The 13,801-nt window shown below is 38.6% G+C and overlaps 1 protein-coding gene and 2 pseudogenes across 1 annotated transcript in view; 2 read left to right on the top strand and 1 right to left on the bottom strand.

The window, feature by feature from the left end:
- The window catches only part of CCDC178 (coiled-coil domain containing 178), a 585,948-nt gene that overhangs the window by 499,218 nt on the left and 72,929 nt on the right, over window positions 1-13,801 (bottom strand). The gene's annotated exons all lie outside the window — the stretch shown is intronic.
- On the top strand, window positions 7,697-8,211 carry LOC102830283 (annotated as a pseudogene).
- Window positions 11,013-11,952, top strand: LOC102836898 (annotated as a pseudogene).

Raw genomic sequence — 13,801 nt, forward strand, 5'->3', positions numbered from 1 at the left:
CAGCTGGTAGTTTCGAACTGCTGACCTTGCGGTTCACAGCCCGATTCGTAACCACTACGCTACCAGAGTTCTGGTTGTTACAATATCAGGTCCTCCATTTTAGGCTGTACCTTCCGGGTTCTTCCCTCTCCCCTCCCTTCAACTCCTTTTTGTAATCTTAGGTTTCTGTTTCCCCGCCCTAAACTACAAGGCGCATAGTTTAAAGGGCAACATGGCTTTTGATAGGCCAGAGCTAAATCACCATTGCCAGAGCAATGACCACTCTCTTCCTGTTGGACCTATATAAGACCACTCCCTTCCTGTTGACTTCCTCTTCTTCTTTCTGCCTTCTCTTCTTCCTCCTGCCTTCTCTCTCTGGCAGAGGTCACCTTCCTCTTCCTCACCCTGAATAAAAGTCTCTAGACAGGCCACCTGGTGTGCAGTGTGGTTGATGAGCAGCACCGGGTTGTTTTTTCCCTTTCACTGGTAGTGCAGTGGTTACGAATCAGGCTGCTAACCTCAAGGTCACCAATTCAAAACTACCAGGTGTTCTGTGGGAAAAAGATGAGGCTTTCTGCTCCCGTGAAGATTTACAGCCTTGGAAACCCTATGCAGGGTCACTATGAGTCAGAAGCGACTCACAGCACATAACAACAACAACTGACAAAATATGATACATTTTTGAAATTTAAAAAGTAGGGAGTATCTATTCAGCCCAAATAAAAACTCTTATTAAAACATACAAGACCCATAATATGAAAAGAATGATATGAATTATAAAATTATCATCATATAGTGCCAGTTCTACCCAATTCTTCTCTTTTAATGAATACAATCAAGTTTATGTAGCAGAAAAAGGTATGTGGGATTAGCCAAGAGACATATAGGTCATATAAATGTGGCAAATTCGATACCAAATGGGAGTTCTAGTATGGCACTGAAGGATAAGCACTGGACTGCTAACTACAAAGTCAGTGGCTGAAATCCACCAGCCACTCCTCAAAACCCTATATAGGATCACTGTGAGTTGGACTTAACAATAACAACATAATACCATTGTTATCAAAGCAGTACTTACTTTTGGCATTAAGATAGATAAAGATTGAAATGAAAACAAGAGCCAACAAATAGGATTAAATGCTTTTTTGTTTTTGTTTTTATAATATCAAAATTGAGTGGGAAAACAAAAATTTGATTTAACTAAGGGGACTGGAATAATTTGTTAAAAAATGCAAAATGGTATCTACTTCTCATCATAACAAAATTTCAGAGAGATATTAATATAAAAGAAAACACAAAGCAGGACTAATGATTAGAGGAATCTCTGAATTTATTTATATATTTTGATATGAAGAGAATGAGAATGTCACCCTCCTAATTAAATCATCGTTGTTGTTGTTGTTATGTGCCATGGAGTCGGTTCCAACTCATAGTGACCCTGTGCAGGGTTTCCGAGGCTATAAATCCTTAGCGGAACAGAAAGCCTCATCTTTCTCCCGTGGAACAGCTGGTAGTTTCGAACTGCTGACCTTGCGGCTCGCAGCCCGATTCATAACCACTACCTACCAGAGCTCCTAATTAAATCATCATATTTAATCTTACAGATTAAATCTTTTCCCCTAATATCTTTGAATAACAATCTATTCACACCACTTGTCTTCAGCGTTGTATTTTAGGTTCTAGCCAGGACAACTGGGCAAAAAAAAAAAAAAAAAGAAGAAGATATAAAAGTCCATACTGGGTTGTTGTTAAGTGCCGTCGAGTCGGTTCCGACCCATAGCGACCCTGTACAGGGTTTCCGAGGGTGTAAATCTTTACGGGAGTAGAAAGCCCCATCTTTCTCCTCGGAGCGGCTGGTAGTTTCGAACTGCTGACCCCAAGGTTCACAGCCCGATTCGTAACCACTACGCTACCAGAGCTCTGTACTGGGTAGGGGTGGGGAAATAAAGCCATCTGTATTTAGAGATGAAAATATCTTGAATATAGAAAATTCTAAGAAATCAATTGCTGCTGTTAGTTTCTGTCATGCTGGCCCTTCCTGATTTTTAGTATATTTCAGTCTATTGTTGCAATCATTGTGTCAGTTCATCTCCTTGGGCTTTCTCTGACCTCCACTAATTCTCCACTTTACCAACATGATGTTCTTTTACAACTCTCATTCCTTCTTAATTACACACCCAAAGTAAATGAGTCAGTGTTTCATAATATTTTGTAATGCACTGGCTAGATTTTGGAAGTAGATCATCAGTTTTTTCCTCATAGTTTAACTTTTTCTAAGGTCTGATGCGGAAGCCTATCCACCATGGATGACTCTGCTGACATAGCTTCCAGCATCACAGCAATACCTAAGACAACATAGTACACAAACTGACAGATGAACAGTGGAAGAAATGCATAGACACACACAAAAGCTAATACAAACTTTAAGCCATTTTTTTCAGAATCTGAAATGAAATGAAGACAGCAATTCAATTTACAATTGCATCAAAAAGAACAAAATGCTTAGGAATAAATTTTACAAAATTACAAGACTTTTGCACTGAAAACTATGATACATTCAAAAAAAAAAAAAAAACACCTTTACATTGACTCAATTCCAACCCCTAGCATCTCTGGTGGTTGTTATTGTTAAGTGCTGGTAAATTTGACTCACCAAACTTGTGATTCAAACTGAATTTGCAAACTTGTAATCTAGTGCTTTATCCTATAGCACCATATCAGGACTCCCTGGAGGTGAGCATAAAACGGCCCCAAAGTGTTTTTAAGGCTATAATCTTTACAGAAGCAGACTGCTACACCTTTCTCCCACAAAGCAGCTGGTGGGTTTGAATTGCTGACCTTTCAGTTAACAGCCAAACAGTTTAACCATTGTGCCATATTGGAAAAAATGAAAAAGGTCTACTCTGGTACCACAGTGGATACGAATCAGGCTGCGAACCACAAGGTCAGCAGTTCGAAACTACCAGCTGCTCCACAGGAAAAAGATGAGGATTTCTGCTCCCATACAGATTTACAGCCCCGGAAACCCTTTTCAGGGTTGCTATGGGTCAGAATCGACTCGATGGCACTTAGCAACAACAATACATAAATGGAACGACATCCTAGGTTAATGCATTGTTGTTGTAAAGTGCCGTTGAGTCGGTTCCAGCCCATAGCGACCCTGTATAGGGTTTCCGAGGAGCAGCTGGTGAGCTTGAACCGACAACCTTGCAGTTCAAATGACTTTGCAGTCTGGTGCATTAACCAACAGCGCCACACCAGCACTCCATACATTAGAAGAATTTAACACTGTTACAGTGATATTTTTGTTAAGTGATGTTGTGTTGGTTCCAAATCATACCAACTCTATGCACTCTAGACCAAAACATTGCCTGGTACTGCTCCATCTACACAATTGATGTTCTGTTTGAGCCAATTGTTGCTGCCACTGTGTCAATCCATATCATTGAGGGTCTTCCTCGTTTTCTCTGAGCTTCCACTTTATGAAGCATGATGTCGTTCTCCAGTGACTGATCCTTCCTGACAGCATTTCCAAGGAATGAGAGACCAAGGGTCACTAGGTTTGCTCTAAGTAACATTCTGGTTCTGCTTCTACCAAGACAGATTTGTTGGTTCTTCTGGTTGTCCATGGTATTTTCAATATTCCTTAGCAACACCATAATTCAAATGTATCAATTCTTCTGTGGTCTTCCTTATTCATTGTCCAATTTTCACAAGCCTATGAGGCAACTGAAAATACCATGGCTTGGGTCGGGTACACCTTAGTCCTCAAACTGACATTTTTGCTTTTTTTTTTTTTTAAACACTTTGAAGAAGTCTTTGACAGCAGATTTAATTAATGCAATACATTAAGGTGACTATTGTTGTTATTAAGTGCTGTCGAGTTGGTTATGACCCATAATGACCCAGTATAGTTTTTCCAAGGAGCGGCTGGTAAGTTTGATCTCTGACTTTGTGGTTCAAATTGTTCTTGCAGTTGAGTGCTTATCCTACTCCCTAAGTGGAGTTCTGGTGTGATGCTGTTGGATAAGCACTGAACCACAAAGTTGGTTTCAATTGCAAGGTCAGCTGTTCAAACCAACCAACTGCTACTCAGAATCTCTGTACGGGGTCACTATGAGTTAGAACAGAGTCAAAAGCATGAGCCAACAACAACAACTCTCCCTAACTGGAGTCCTGCTACAGTACTGTGATATCAGCATTGGACAGCTAACTACAAGGTTGGGTGTTCAAACCCACTTTGGAAACCCTATACAGAGTTGCTATGAGTGAAAAATAACTTGATGGCACTTAACAACAACAGTCCCTAATTGATTTACAGGTTTAATGCAATAGCTATACAAATATTTTTATTTTCAGGAACTGGCAAGCTATAAAATCATATGGAAATTTAGGACCTATAATAGTCAAAAAATCTTAATCAAGTCATTGTGGTACTGCTATAGGATGTTCTTTGTTTTGATGTTGTCAGTTGTCAATGGAATAAAACTGTAAGTCCAGAAACAAAACTATAATACATATATGGTCAATTGATTTTCAACAAGAGTGCTTAGACAATTCAATGGTTAAAACTGTCTTTTCAGAAAACGCTGTTGGAAATTTTGAATATCAACATGAATAAAATAAATTTGAAATGCTACTTTATAGTATATATGTGCATTAACTCAAAATTAAAGACCTTGATGTAAGATCTAGAATTATAAAAATCTTAGAAGCATAGATGTAAATCTTAATGACTTTGGATTAAAAAAGGTTTCTTTGATGTGATATCTAAAGCATTGATAAACAAAGATAAATAGTTAATTTAACTCCATCAAAAAAATAATCTCTGTCCTAAAAGAACACTGCCAAGAAAATTATAAGATCTTCCACAGAAGTGAACAAAATATTTTCAAGTCATGTATCTGATAAGGTTCTAGTATCTAGAATCTATAACACAAAAACCAAACCAAACCCACTGCCTTCTAATCAATTACAACTCATGGCAACCCTATGTAGGGTTTCCCAGGCTATAAGTCTTTAGGGAAGAAGATAGCCTCCTCTTTCTCCTTTAGAGTGGCTGGTGGATTTGAACTTCTGACCTTGTGGTAAGTAGCCCAAAGCATAACACACTACACTAACAGAGGTCTTTTAAAGGACTCTTAAAATTCAGGAATGTGGGGAGAAGGCAGCAAGATGGCAGACTAGGCAGAAAGGCTATACAGACACTCTACAACACAGATATGATCATAAAACAGATGCAGATGGTAGTCCTGAGTTTTAGATGAAGGGATAGAACAGTGGATTGAATGCTTTCTAAGAGAAAAGCTGAACAGATGTGGCAAAAAATGGAGACAGACTGGTGACCTGAACAGACATGGCCATCTTAAACTTTTTGTGGGTTGCTTCAGATGCAAGACAGCATATTGGTGTTGCAGAAACATGCTGATTACTTGTGGTATTAAGGTGAAATTTTGTTTCTTATTCCCCACACTCCAGTGGTGACCAGAGGAATGGCTGACCCCCACCCACATACATCCCCAGCAAAGCTCCTGCTCTCCTGGAGGTCAGAGTCACATGGAGGTGAGTGCTGTAGTTGTAAGCCCCATCAAAGTAAGTGGGGAGCTATCTGCACAAATCTCAATGTCTGGATTCAGTTAAACTGTGTTCCAAACCTGCAGAACTATCCCTGGTCAGCCCTGTAGTAGCCTTAACTAGGTGGACACCAGGGGGTCAGGGGGAAGGAGCAGGCAGTATGCTACCATCTTGAACTTTCACAGGCAGCTGTGAAGGCAAGAGGCCAGTTGGTGGCACAGAGGTATACCTCTTATTGTCACAGGGAAAGGTGTGAAATTTTTCTTGTACCCCAGATTATCCTGGTGGTAAGAGGCATCCAAGAACATTCCCAGTGAAGCTGCTGCTCTCCAGTTGGTCAGAGGCACATGAAAGCGAGTGGGAAGCTGACATGCAGGGCTTGTTCTTGTCAGCCCTGGATTAGTGGGACCTCTTTACACTCTGCTGCCATCTGGGACAGAAATACCCTGAGCCTCAGCTGCTTTGGGGTCTGCATTAATAACTTGCAGATTGGTTGCACAGAACTGACAATGCTTAGCCTTATGGAAATTTTATGTAGGATCAGAGCATCACTGTTTCACCCCTTGCCCACCCACCATAGATGTCCTTGGCAGGCAGGAGACCTCAGAATTTTCACCTCTCTTGGTCTGGCACCTTTCCTGGTTTTATTATATTACTTCTACTTATTTTAATTTTTCCCTTACTGTGCATTACTGGTGACACAAACACTTTTGATTGTGTGGATAATGACAAACTGTAGACAACATTGTGGAGAATGAGTATTCCGGAACACTGTATTGTGCTCATGAGGAACGCGTACATAGACCAAAAGGCAGTTTTTGGAACAGGGCAAGGCAACATCGAATGTTTTAAAATTAGAAAAGGTGTGTACCAGGGGTTGTATTCTTTTATCATACTTACTTAAACTCTATGATGAACAAATAATTCAAGAATCTGGATTATATGGGGCTGGGGGTGGGGGGGAGTACCGCATCAGAACTGGAGAAAGACTCACAACCTATGATATGCATAAGCAGAGAGGATTTAAAATAGTTACTGATGAAGATCAAAGACCACAACCTTCCACATGGGTTACACCTCAAGATAAAGAAAACAAAATTCCTCACCACAGGACAAGTAATTATCATCTCGATAGATGGAGAAAAGATTGAGGTAGTCAGTGGCTTCAATTTGCTTGGATCAACAATCAACACTCATGGAAGTAGCAGTGAAGAAATCAAGTAACATATTGAATTAGGCAAATCTGCTGCACAAGACCTCTTTAAATTATTCAAGAGAAAAATTTCAGCTTGAAGACTAAGGTGCCCCTGACCCAAACCATGGTATTTTCAGTAACCTGATATGCATGTGAAAATTGAACAATGAATAAAGAAGACCAGAGAAGAACTGATGCATTTGAGTTACAATGATGGATGAAAATATTTAAAAGTCCCATGGACCACTAAAAAAATAACACCAAACAAATCTGTCTTGGAAGAAGTACAGCTAGAATGGCCCTTAGAAGCCAGAACAACTAGACTTCATCTCTCTTCAGACATATTATCAAGAGGGACCAGTCCCTGGAAAAGGATACCATGCTTGAAAAGTGGAGGGTCAATAAAGAAGAGAAGACCCCCAATGAGATGGATTGGCACAGTGACAGCAGCAATGGGCTCAAGTGTAGTGATGATTGTGACATTGGTGCAGGAATGGGCAGTGTTTCCTTCGGTTGTGCATAAGATAACTCTGAATGGGTACCAACTCAATGGTACCTAAGAAAAACAACAATGAGTTGGAACTCAATGACAAGGGTTTTGGGTTTGAGTTATAACAGCGCCCCACTTACAGTACAAAAATCTGTGACAGTTTCCTATTGCTGTTGCATTCTTCGGGCCTCATTATTTTTCATTCAGCCAGGTTTTGATTTTAAAATGCTCATATGGCACACTGAGCCATGCAGATAATCTAAAGTAATCTTATTTGAAGGTAATTCATTAGTAGTCCTAGTTGCATATGCAAAATTCATTAAAACATATTCATTGTAGGTCATAGAGACACAATCCTGCCTATTGCATTCTGTAAATATATAGAGTTCTTTTCCAAAATGTAATTTGTGATTTAATTGACTTAAGTTTTAGAACAAAAAGTCTAGAATAGCCTTTTTATGAAGATGGCGCCAAAAGCGAAGAAGGAAACCCCGCCCCTCCCAAAGTTGAAGCCAAAGCAAAGGCATTGAAGGCCAAGAAGGCAGTGCTGAAAGGCATCTACAGCCACACACACACACACACACACACACAAAAGAAGATCTGCATGTCACCCACCTTCCGGCAGCCCAAGAGTCTGAGGCTCCGGAGGCAACCTAAATATACTCGGAAGAGTGGCCCCAGGAGAAACGAGCTTGATCACTATGCCATCATCAAGTTCCCTCTGACTACTGTGTCAGCCATGAAGAAGATTGAAGATAATAATAACACACTTGTGTTCATTGTGGAGGTCAAGGCAAACAAGCACCAGATCAAACAGGCTGTGAAGAAGCTCTATGACACTGACGTAGCCAAGGTCAACACCTTCATCAGGCCTGATGGAAAAGAGAAGGCATATGTTCCACTGGCTCCTGACTATGATGCTTTAGATGTTGCCAACAAAACTGGATCATCTAAACTGAGTCTAGATGGCTAATTCTAAACATAATTTTTTTCAACACACACAAAAAAAGTCTAGAATAAGAAAATATTGTCTATATTGCAAAAGACACACTTTGAAAACGTTATCATTGATGTGAGTGAAACAGAAGGCTAACAAAGTAACTTTTATTGTAATAATATCACTAGTATTTTGTGCCCATTGTATTTTTAATTGCTGTTAAGAAAAGCTGTTCAACATGGTTAGTTTTCTCTAAGATTATCATGAATAGTTTCTTCCAAGAGTCATTTAAAACTCAATGATCACAAAATAACTAGTGATGTTGTTAACAATATGTTAAAATTAGTAATGTTGTTTGAAACTAGTGATGTTGTTAATAATGATATCCCTCTTTATCATTTATAAAAGCATCCTGGATAGTTTCCTCTAAGAGTTATTTAAAACACAATGAACACAAAATACTATGATATTGTTACACTGAAAATTACTTTTCTGGGCCTTCATTTACTCACATCAATTATAGCATTTTCAAAATGTTTATATATATAGATATATATAATATAGGCAATATTTTCATAATCCTGACTTTTTAAATAAGAGCTAAATTAGTTATTGTTGTTAAGTGCCATTGAGTCAGTTCCAACCCATAGTGACCATGTGTAAGGTTTTGGAGGAGTGGGTGCCAACCTTGCGGTTCAAACCAACTTTGCAGTCCAGTGTATTAACCAACATGAAGGAGAGGTGACCTACTTCTAAAAATTCATAAGCAACTTGAGAATGTAGATGGTAGAATATGCACTTGCTTGCTGAAAGTGAAGAAAACATAAAATATTAACTGATGAAGATCAAAATCTACAGCTTTTAGTATGGATTACACCTCAATGTAAAGAAAACAAAATTCCTCATAATTGGACCAGTTAATATCCAATTGACATCAGCAATGATGTTCCTCATTCCATATCTTCTGAATCCAGCTTGGATTTCTGGCAGCTCCCTGTTGAGGTACTTCCCTTTTGTGTTTCTAACTCCAAGTCTTTGCACATTTCATTATGATAGTTTACTTTGTCTTCTTGAGTTAGCCTTGGAATTTTCTATTCAGCTGTTTTACCCCATTAATTCTTTTTGCTGATTTAGCTTCTCTATATTCAAGAGCAAGTTTCAGAGCCTCTTCTGACATCAATTTTGGTCTCTTCTCTCTTTATTATCTTTTGAATGTATGATGTTTTCTTCACTTTTAATGTTCTTGATGTCATTCCACATTACTATGGTCTTCAGTCATTAGCATTCAATGGGTTAAATCTATTACTGTGATGACCTCTATATTCAAGTAAGGTGTTTGTTCTTAAGTTTGTGGAGTGTGGTGGCTCCAGATGATAAGAAATGGACTGAAAACCAAAAGGTCCATAGTTTGAGTCCACCAGCTGCTCCTCTAGAGAAAGATGAGGTTTTCTCCTGCTGTGAAGATTTTAGACTCAAAATCTATATATAGATTGTCTAAAATTTGGAACTGACTCAATAGCATTTAACAACAACAATACTTAAATTTGTTGGTAGAATTCTTCAGTTACTACATACTTTTACTTTAATGGTTGATGAGTAAATTTTAATAATAGTCATATTAGCATGCTTTCTTTTTAAGCATATAGATATTATCCTATCACAGATGGCATGGTACTTAAGGATAGATCTTGAAATGCTCTTTTCGATGATGAATGTGAAGCTATTCCTCTTTGTCGTTCTCAGCATACTAAACCATATGATTGTCCAGTTCAAAATGGCTGATATCAGTCCAGTTCAGCTCACTAATGCCTATGATACTGATCTCTATGCATTTCACTTCATTGTTTACAACTTCCAATGCACATTTTGTACATTCCATTTTCTGATTATTAATGGATATTTTCAGCATTTTGGTGGGTTTTTTTTTTCTCATTTTGAGTCATACCACATCAGCAAATGAAGGTCTAGGAAATTTTGCTCCACTCACTTCATTGAGGTTGACTCTACTTACTTCAAAACACAACTTTTCCCCAGTCACATTTTGAGAGCTTTCCAACCTGAGGGACTCATCTTCCAGGAACATATCAGACAGTGTTTCACTGCTATTCATAAGGTTTTCAGTTGTTGATTTTTCAGAAGTGATCTGACTTTTCCTTTTTCCTAGTCCATCTTAGTCTGGCAACGTCACAGAAACCTGTCCACCACAGGTCGACCTGCTGGTATTCAAAATCCTGGTAGCATAGCTTCCAGAATTACAGTAACACACAAGCCACCACAGTATGGAAAACCGGCAGATATGTGGTGGAACAAAGTGCTATCAGTAAGCAAATTAGGGTAGTGAAATCTGTATTTTCTTCTATTTCATTGAGGAAATCCTAAATTTTGAAGAATGAATATTAAGTATTTGTGTCCTTCAAATACTGCCTTAAATCATTTTAGATCACAATTTGTGTAATGAATTGGATATTATGAGGTTGTAAAGTGGAAAATTTGATCAATTAGTAGCCATTATGGTATGGCGCTGCGGGATAATGAGCTGGACCACAAGGTCAATTTGAACTGCAAGGTTGGCGGTTCAACTCCACCAGCTCTCCTTGGAAACCTAACCTACTCAACGGCACTTAACAACAACATAGAAGACTACAGCAGTGAAATTTTTATTATAAAGCTTTTTGCTAGAATGGAACAAGAGAAATCAAAGAGTGTATATAGACAATCCTTTCAAAGACTTTTGCCACAAAGTATTATACAAAACATAACTGCAGCTCTCGCCAGGCATCCTCGTGAGAGTGACATCGTCTTTAAACCCGAGTGGCAATCCCTGACGCACTGTCATGATGCCCAGGGAAGACAGGGTGACCTGGAAGCCCAACTACTTTCTTAAGATCATACAACTTTTGGATGATTATCCAACATGCTTCATTGTGGGAGCAGACAATGTGGGCTCCAAGCAAATGCAGTAGATCCGCGGATCCCTGCGTGGCAAGGCAGTGGTGCTGATGAGCATGAACACCAGGGCGTGCATGGCCATCCAGGAGGGCTCCTGGAAAACAACCCGGTTCTGGAGAAACTGTTGCCTCACATCCGGGGCAATGTGGGGTTTGTGGTCACCAAGGAAGACGTCACTGAGATCAGGGACATGTTGCTGGTCGACAAGGACATGCTGCTGCCGCCTGTGCTGGGGCCATTGATCCATGCGAGGTTACTGTGCCGGCCCAGAACACCGGTCTGGGTCAGGCTCTGAGCATCACCACAAAGATCTCCAGAGGCACCATGGAAATCCTGAGTGATGTGCAGCTGATCAAGACTGAACACAAAGTGAGAGCCAGCGAAGCCACCCTGCAGAACATGCTGAACATCTCCCCCTTCTCCTTCGGGCTGATTATCTAGCAGGTGTTTGACAATAGCAGCATCTACAACCCAGAAGTGTTTGACATCACCAAGGAAGCTCTGCATTCTCGCTTACTGAAGGGTGTCTGCAAATGTTGCCAGTGTGTATCTGCAGAATGGTTACTCACTGTTGCCTCAGTACCGCACTCCATAATCAATGGGTACAAGCAGATCCTGGCTTTGTCTGTGGAGACAGAGTACATTTTCCCACTGGCTGAAAAGGTCAAGGCTTTCTTGGATGATGCATCTGCATTTGTGGCAGCACCCCTGTGGCTGCTGCAACCACCGCTGCTCCAGCTGCTTGCTGCCTCCGTCCCGGCCAAGGTTGAAGCAAAGAAAGAGTCGGCGGAGATGGACGAGGATATGGGATTTGGTCTCTTTGACTAGTCACCAAGGCTATCCTACCACCAATTCAGCCAACTTTAATGACAGAAAAGAATTAAAGGCTTACTTCTCTTCAATAAATAAATCACTGCAGATCTTATGGAAAGAATAAAAAGTTGCAATCAACGCCCACAAATGGAAATTAACCTAAGTGTTCAAAACGGGCAAATGAAAAAAAAAAAAAAAAAAAAAACTAAAGAAATTAAAAGATCAGAAGTTTTTTTTGTAGTTTTTAGAGAAATCCAAGAGATATCTCAATTTTCAAATATTTCAATGAAAATCTAATCTAAAACATGAAAATGTTATATACAATTAGTAAGAAGACACAAGCAAAATTTGTAGAACATTCTACATCATACTATAACACATTTGAAAATTTTAATCCATTTGAATGATTTCCTAGTACTCATTAAAAATTATAAATAAGCCTTAAGAAGTCCAATATGACCAATGGCATGATAATGTAAATCAGTTGTCCATGACAAGAAAAATAATTACTCAAACAGCAGAGGAACACACACCCCCAACCAGAGTTATATTCTCACTAGCATGTTCTATCAAATTTTCAAGAAAAAGTTCAGTGTATAGCATCTTCTCTAGGTAACAAGAAGAAAAAATTCACAATTCATCTAATGAAGCTAGCATAATACTGGTAACAAAATCTGTCAAATATAGCACAAATTAAGAACACTGGAATGCAAAATCACTTATGAATATGGATGTGATATATGAAATAAAATACTTGCAAATCAAACTCAGCAGTAAATTAAAAGAACAATAAACCATAACCAAACAGAGTTCATCCCAAGCATTTGTAAATGATTTACTATTTTAAAAACTATTAATAATAATACTTCATTTCAATAAGTCAAATGAGAAACTTTTTTAAATCATCTGCACAAATGCTCAAAAAGCATTTTCTATAAGTCAATATCTACTCCTAATAAATAGTTTTTAAACCCTGACTCTATTTAAAATTATTTATTAGAACAAGGACCACATATTTGAAATCAATATCTAGATAACAAACACTTCTATAAAATAAAGGAGAGTGCAATGAAAGCAATTGAATAGATGCTATTTAAAGTTTCATTTATATACCACACAATAAAATATATAAAGACTGACAACTTATTATGAAAAAATATTAGCAATATGTATTTTTATAGTTTATCTTATTTCATCTGTACAAATGTATGACTACTGAGCACTGTAGCGCAGTCTGAAAACTTGGAGTATTGTTGTTGTTGTTAAATGCCATCGAGTCGATTCCGACCCATAGCAACCCTGTATATTTATGTTTCCAAGGAGCAGCTGGTGAGCTTGAACTGCTGACCTTGCAGTTCACACGGTTTTGAAGTCTGGTACATTAACCCACAGCGCCAGTAGTTATGTGTTATTTGACAAATTAATAGTGATCATTATTGGCTTGCCTACTTCTGGATAATGTTTTTATAATTTGAAAGATTTTGAGGCAAAATATGAATCAAAGTGTAAAGTTAGATGGGTTTTTTTGTGGCAAACAGCCATCTAACTTCATGGCTGGCAGTTCAAGCTCACTAGCTGCTTTTCCGAAACCCTATACAAGTTCACTACAAATCATGTCCAAGTCATCAATAACATAAACAACTTTCAGAAATTATGAAAACACCAACTTATATACAAGGAAATCTACCAATTTACAAACTTTGATTGCAACCTGAATTATAAAATAAGAAAACTGGGTGTGTATCTCATTGGTTTAAATCCACCGATCACCCCTCTGGAACTCTATACAGGGTCACAATTAGCTGGAATGGATTTGACTTACCAACAACAATCTTATCTTTTAATGAAATATGAAAATAATAAA

The sequence above is a fragment of the Chrysochloris asiatica genome, unplaced genomic scaffold (assembly GCF_000296735.1).
Source record: "Chrysochloris asiatica unplaced genomic scaffold, ChrAsi1.0 scaffold00015, whole genome shotgun sequence".
NCBI lineage: Eukaryota > Metazoa > Chordata > Mammalia > Afrosoricida > Chrysochloridae > Chrysochloris > Chrysochloris asiatica.